We start from the raw sequence: 7,210 nt of genomic DNA, 5'->3' as shown, positions 1-7,210 counted from the left end.
AACCCTACAGAAAAACTAGCCCTACATTTAACAAAACGTCGAACAAAGTGGATCAGCGTAGGACGTTTGTTAAACAAACTTTTCTTCGAGGGAGTGCAAAGCTGATGCAAAAATGGAAATTAAATGCATTTTTTTCTAATTTGATGCAAATTTGTTATACATTCTTAGAGCGATCTGCCCCTAGCACATACCAAACTATCCTTGATGGAGGTTTAGCTTAGTTAGTGTAATTTTTGTACTGTGTGTTTTGAATGGTATCGTCAGGTAGAATGTAAACTGTCTTTCAACCCGCATCCACACCAGAAGTTCTAATTGAGCTGATGAGTTATTAAGGTGACTCAACAACTTTATTCAGACCTTATTTTCTTGCGGGACATCATGCTCGATTAGGAGTTTGCTCAGAAAAAATCTCCGCTCTTTGGAGCTAGCGCCAATCCGGCGTTAAGGCTAGTTTACAGTCCGGAAAACGTGTCACGGGATTTGGGTCCCTGTGTATTTTAAATGGAGCTCGGGATTTCAAATCCCGCGACGGGAAATGAGTCTACACAAAAATGACAGTTTTCCTGAAGTGTAAACCCAACCGCGGGAAACATCACGGGATTTTAAAACTCTCCACACAGAAATCCGGCCGGGAACAATTCAACACAAATTGTTTCCGACGGGAAAAATAGTATTTTTATAAGGTTTGCAATTCGCTGCATGTTTGATACTGTTTGTATTTTTAAGAATCAGCAGAGTTTTTGGTTTGACAGTTTGGAGAGATCTCGGCGGGAAATTTTCCCTGATCAAATCCCGACGCAAATCCCGTGCGAAATCCCGTGACCCATTTCCCGAACTGTAAACTAGCCTTTAGCTTAGTCCTGGCTCAAAATTAATGTTGAATTGTGACGAGACGAAGTCGAAACACTGACGAGGAAGTACTGATTTTCGGACATTTCACTGCTTTGTCTTATTATCTATTTGATTTATTTATTTAGGCCCTAACCTCCAGGGTCGTTCGCCTTTTTGATCTACTTCTAGGTTAGCATTCTTGACAGTTAACCCAGAAAAAATTATATGGATCAAGGTAGTTCAATTAAAGATGTAGTCGTAATGATTCAAGTTATAAAAATATTTTTTTTTGTTATTTTGCATACAAAAAACAAGAAAAAAAGTTCGACTTCGACTTCAGCTGCATCGGAAAAAATCAAAAACAGCATATGGCTTAATTACCCAATTTCAGTATAAATTGCGGGAATGCAACTGGCGGACCATCATTTGTTTTTTTTTTTAGATTTTGAGGCAGCGTACAATTTAATGAAATGAAATGAACTCTTGCGGCTAATACTAGGATATTTCTTTCGTCAAAACTTATTATGCTAATTCGTATTTATCTTCTGTTTAACATAGAGCTCGAAGGTGCTAGATAACGGTCAAATGAACGATGCTGGATTCTCTTAACAAAGACTCGCCATCTCAATCGTTTGTTTACCATTTATCTGTAAGTGTCATTCCAATCGAGCACGCTTAATTCGATGAAAATCTTTTCGGATCCTTCACGAAAGAGGGACGCTCGCAGGTCTCATTCCCTATTGGAACGACACTGACAGATAAATGATAAATCAAAGACAAAGAAGAAAGTCACCGGAACTGTCGGATAAAGAGATAGCGAGAATACCTACAACATATTGATCATGGATTGCGTTTCGACTTCATCTAATTAGTATTTGGCACTGCCATATAGAAAATTTGACAGTTGCGAAATTTCCTAGTAGGCCGATAAAATTGGGGGCTTAACTTTGGATTTCGTCGGTGAACAATATTCGTTAGTGCATTATTCGCCAGATTTAATCTATCACCAGGAGAAGGAAATATTTGTGAGCAGCTGTACACGGCTGGTGGATGAATAAGTTGGTGTCGTTACGTGCTATCCGATTGATTTCATTTCTGATTGTAAGGAAATAGCATACACAACGAAAAACCGGATTTTAAAACACCCAACCGAAACCAGTTCGTGATTAATTACCGCTAATTTCATGCACCGAGACGCAAATCTTGAACAGAAAGAATTGTGATTTTAGACGGTTTCTATTAGTGAACCTTGTTGTATGGCCGGAGACTACATTTTAATATCGGAAGAGGTGGATTCAGTCGGCTCCGTGGAGTGACTGTAATAATTAGTTTGCGCAACTTCGTGTAACTAGGGTCAGTTGGGTCATTAAATGAAGAATAAATTTCCTCTTTTATAAACATAAACGAGTAGAGCTTCTCTTTCTGAATATAACAATATGTATGTTCAACCATTAAAATTTCAGAATAATTTTCAATTGATTTTCTACGAAAATGTAAACAAGTGCCCATTTGATAATATCGTTCTTCCTTGACAATGAATTTGGCCACATGGGTTAGCATTTTTGACAGCCATCCCAGCAAAAGGATAGGGATCAATGTAATTCAATGATCATAATCGTAATAATTCATTTTTATTAAATATTTTTTATTTGTTAATTTACGTATAAAAAAGCTAAAAAAGTTGGACTACGTATCTTCAACATCAGCAACGAAAAAAATAATAATAAAATTAGTATATGGCTTGATAACCCAATTTGAACAAAAATCTCTCACCAAGAGAACATTATCTTTGGGAAAAACAATTAGCCCTTAATAGCGCTATCAGCCATCAACCAAGAATTTAATTTGTAAATCTGTTTCTTTACCAACTATTATTTTTATTTCCAACGGGTTGAAATTGTCATAAATACACGACAAAAACCGATTTTAAATCATCTGACTGAAGCTCATTCCCGATTGATTCCCGTTAATTACATGCACCGAGCCGCATATCTTGAACAGTTTTCGTTCAAAGTTCCACCTCTTTGACGATGGAAGTAAACTAATTTCATTCGATGGCCATCCTAATTGACTTTGAACGTAAACTGTACCGAGCACAAAACCGAGGGTCATATGTGAGTACGGCATCGTTCGTGTTGGCTACCCTACACATACATACGCTTGCTATGTCTGGATCCAGCTTGTTTCGTGCAGGTCTCCAGTTTCCTGTTGGTCGAATTCACCGTCATTGACCTCAATGACCTTGCAGGATTCATTGTATCCCTGTCAAAAAAAAATGCGGACGAACATGGTCAGGCGATTTAAACAGTTTGACGTTTAACTCAACTCGCCTGTGCTAATTGCCCCTAGGAAAAAATGCAATTTGCGAATGCGATTTAAAGGCAATTTCAACACATAGACAAATTTTCTGGCGGCTGAAAAGGACTTGGTTGTTTTTGCGTTTTTCAAACATGGCGGTTCATGTTTGGCTTAAGCTTAAAATAGTTTTTTTAAACGATTGGTGTGTTATCGCTTGTATTTTGTTTTTCTAGTGCACTTCATTTAGCCAACAAATATGGGAAATTGTGGAATCGTGTGTAAATAGAGTGGAACAAGATATCTGACCTAAACTCTTAATAGAAGTCAGATTGTGGTAAGTTTTGGTTGTCAATGCCAATTTCACCATGGATTCTTCCTATTTTTTTTTGTGGTGATTACCTAGTGTAGTTATAAGTTTATGTGAGTAGATAATGAATCCGAAAATAAGTAATTTTTGTAATTTTCACATTGGGCAATAGGGATCTTTAATTTGGAAAAATTGTGCCAGTTTTTCATATGAATTGGTAGCAGGTGTCCTTACGAGTACACTCATATCATTCTTAAACCTTAATTATTCTTTTATGATTTTTAAATTTAAAAAAACCAAATTAAACTCAACCAGCAAACTGACAGTTGTCCTACTAAATGACGTATCTGCAAATATCTCGTTCGTCTCATTGTTAACCGGGACAGCACTCCACACAGCATGATCTGGTACTTTGTCAATCCGCTAGCAACCTGCCATCCCAAGTTTCATCTGCAAACTATGGTAGATCTGATAAGGCAACCTATAGGGTCGTGCAAGTCGCATGGATTTGGATGTGTTATTGTCCTAAAAGGAAACAAACTAAAAAATGTTTTTTTCAATAGTTTCGGGCCAAAAAATTGAAAAAGGACTGAGATATTAACTCACGGTACTAATCTGCATCAGAATATGCCTTAATCCGCACACCCCTAAAGATCCCTATTAAGGACGATTTAATGGCGCGTTCCGTACACTGAAAAAAATCCAAACTTTAATTCTATTTGCTTCAAACCGCTTAAAATGCATATGAAGAAGAAATGCTATTGTTATCACGCGCACACATACCTTCTTTGTGTCAACTGTATAAACTATGTATGCACACACATAAGTTATATATGCATATTGTTATAGAATGGGGTTTTATGTGCCTAATAGTTATGAAATGTAAATGTAAGATTAATATTTCTTGTAAATACACACATTAAGTTTATGTTCCAGCAAATAGTGTCTATATGCCTCCGTTAATTGCAAAAATCTATGTGTAAAATCAATAGGCATAACGTTTACTTTTTTTTGAGTGTAGGCGGTTTGGGGGTGATTTAAGGGCGGGTAGAGCGGCTGGAAATGACGGAGGCAAATCGCCCAAATGTTTCATTTGAAATAGCCCCCTAATTGCCAGCAATTGTCTGGCAAATTGAAGGGCAATTAGCGCATCCGAGTTGGCAAATAGTCCCCCGTTAGCCAGCAACTTGCCCTTTTTGACTGGGATGCATTTTATTTCTATTTTTTTGAACGGCACTTGTATTTATTTGGGGTAGATCCCAGTTAAGCTCTGCCGGAAACGAACTGGAATTCTGGCTGGTCCCAGTTCGTATTCCGGCTCCAGTGACACAACCGATTCTAGTTAGAATCGGTTGCGTCACTGGAGCCGGAATGCGAACTGGAACTAGCCAGAATTCCAGCTCATTTCCGGCTGAACTTTACTGGGATGTGTACGCCAGCCTTTTTATAGAAACTCTGTTCTTTCCGACACATTTACCGACCGCACTATTTTCTTCACGCTTGCATCGGCACGCAATAAGACGACAATGGTCGACCGATTGCTCTCTTGTTTCATCTTCACGTTTACTCAACACTGTTTGTTTACATCTTTCACCTATTTAAATGAGCTATTTAGTGATGTCAAAGGTGTCTGAATCGTGTTCCGCAAGCATGATAAATTGCCATTCGAAACTTACTGCGAAAAAAATCATCAAGCACCCTGTACATTTTCGTTTAAAAAAAACCAACCAACCCACGTCACGTTGTACGCAAACTATAACCAGAAAAAGCGAAATCTATGAACTGAAAATAGGACCGAAATAAAATTGAAAGTAAATCCCAGATATTATTTATTTGCCAAAAATGCTAAATATCTCCCATTTGTTTACTCCTTCATCTGGTCGCCACACTTATCGGTATGAGCAATTTCCCTGCTCGAATATCTGTGTCTAGATGGAGGATGCTGGTCCTGAGGGATTCGCCTTTATTCGCACTGTGTTCTGCACACGAACAACTGGTCCTTCTAAAGTGAATCAATATATGTATGCATTCAATAAGCTAGATTTAGGCGGCAGTAAATCACTTTCTGGATAAGATAATACTTTGAGAAAGTCACGTACATTGGTAGTGTAAAGTAACCTTTTTCCCAAAGGTTGGCTTGGATCGGCGGCTAGCGAGCTTGAAGCGAATTCGTTTTACATCTATCAACTTTCAACCATGTGGAAAATATCCTTTAATTTTTCAAGTAAAAATATCTCCGAACTGGTACCACGGATAATATCAAATTACCACAACTCATCCCGCGACTCCCACCAAAACCAACCACGAAATATCACCCCAGCCCAGTCCATCGGGCGTTGCATTCCACGGAAATGTTGCCATTACCGGATAACTAGACCGGCACAGTGACACAACTTTTAATTATACGGTTTCACTCACCCGTTCAGTATTTTCCGCGGATAAAACCAACCGGTGTTGGCCCCTTGATGGTTGTGATGTGAGATCTGATTTCCGCGACTATCGTCGTCGTCGCCTCCGATACCCCTGGTCTGATAAGGCCGCGATTCTGACAGCTGATGGTCGGTGAGTAAAAGGCAAGTTTATCCGCTTCGCTGGAACGGAACAAGTTCCTAATTAAAAATTGTCAACTCTTTCCTCTTCCGTCATCGGCCTATCCCCGGTTGATGTCGTATACCCCCGCTTGCTTGGATGATGATGATGATGGTTCTTCAAATCAAACCGCTCGAATTTATATTTTATAATAAACATCAAGCAGGCCAATATTTGGTCAACCAATTTGTGTCACTTTCGGGTGTGTCGCGTCATCTTGTCCTAACCCTTCGGCGTCGTCCGTGAGTTAGGAGGATTGAGCAGAAAACCGGTGAGGAGGGGGAGAGGCTCGAGTGAAAGTGCAAACAAAACCATAAAGATCGGTGTCGATGGTGGTGTGACGCGGAAATATGATGCCACTTTTTCTGCTCCTTGCTGCCGCTGCTGCTGGCCGGACGCTGCTATCTCGGAAGGTGGTGGTAAAAAGGGTTAGAAGGCACTTTGCCTTTAGAGTTGAAAGGGCTGTCAAAGCCAGAAACTGTAATGGCTTTAGCGATGCGTATATGGTGAACGCGGAAGAGGAAGAGGGCGCGAACGCAGATATTCAAATCAACAAATGACGGCTGTCACCGAGGCGGACGTGATTGTAACACTTTTACAACAGTTCACGGGAGTGATTTGATGTAATCTTTTCGGTTAGTTCATTAGGGGGTATCATCGGGGATAACCCTAACAAGGACGAAAGATGATAGTACTTATTCAGTGTGTTGTGAATGTCTTGATTGTTGATATTTTAATTCAAGTTGTGCTGTATATCAGGAGCGGTTTGCAACAATGTTTGAAGACATCAAGATTCAAGGGGTATTATCGTACAGTCGGGATTCGTTGGTTGATAACTTTATAACTGGACCGCTTTTTAGTTGGAACATCGCTAGTTGAACGATTGTCCAACTTAAAAGCATCTGAATGCCAAAATCTCCTGTCAAATTTACTTTGACAGTCAATCTAGCAATAATTAGAACTGCGAACAGATGCATTAAAACTACAGTCGTGATTCGCTGGTTGGACACTTTTTAACTGGACCGCTTTTTAGTTGGACCTCCGCTAGTTGGACCATTGTCCACCTAAAAAGCATCTGAATGTCAAAATCTTATGGCAAATTTACTTTGACAATCAATCTGACAATTATTAGAGATGTGAACACATGCAATTACACTACTAACGTCTTCTTTGGAGAGTTGTTTG

Source organism: Topomyia yanbarensis, chromosome 1 (genome assembly GCF_030247195.1).
Source record: "Topomyia yanbarensis strain Yona2022 chromosome 1, ASM3024719v1, whole genome shotgun sequence".
In the NCBI taxonomy this organism is placed as follows: Eukaryota; Metazoa; Arthropoda; class Insecta; order Diptera; family Culicidae; genus Topomyia; species Topomyia yanbarensis.
This window is presented reverse-complemented; position numbering follows the sequence as displayed.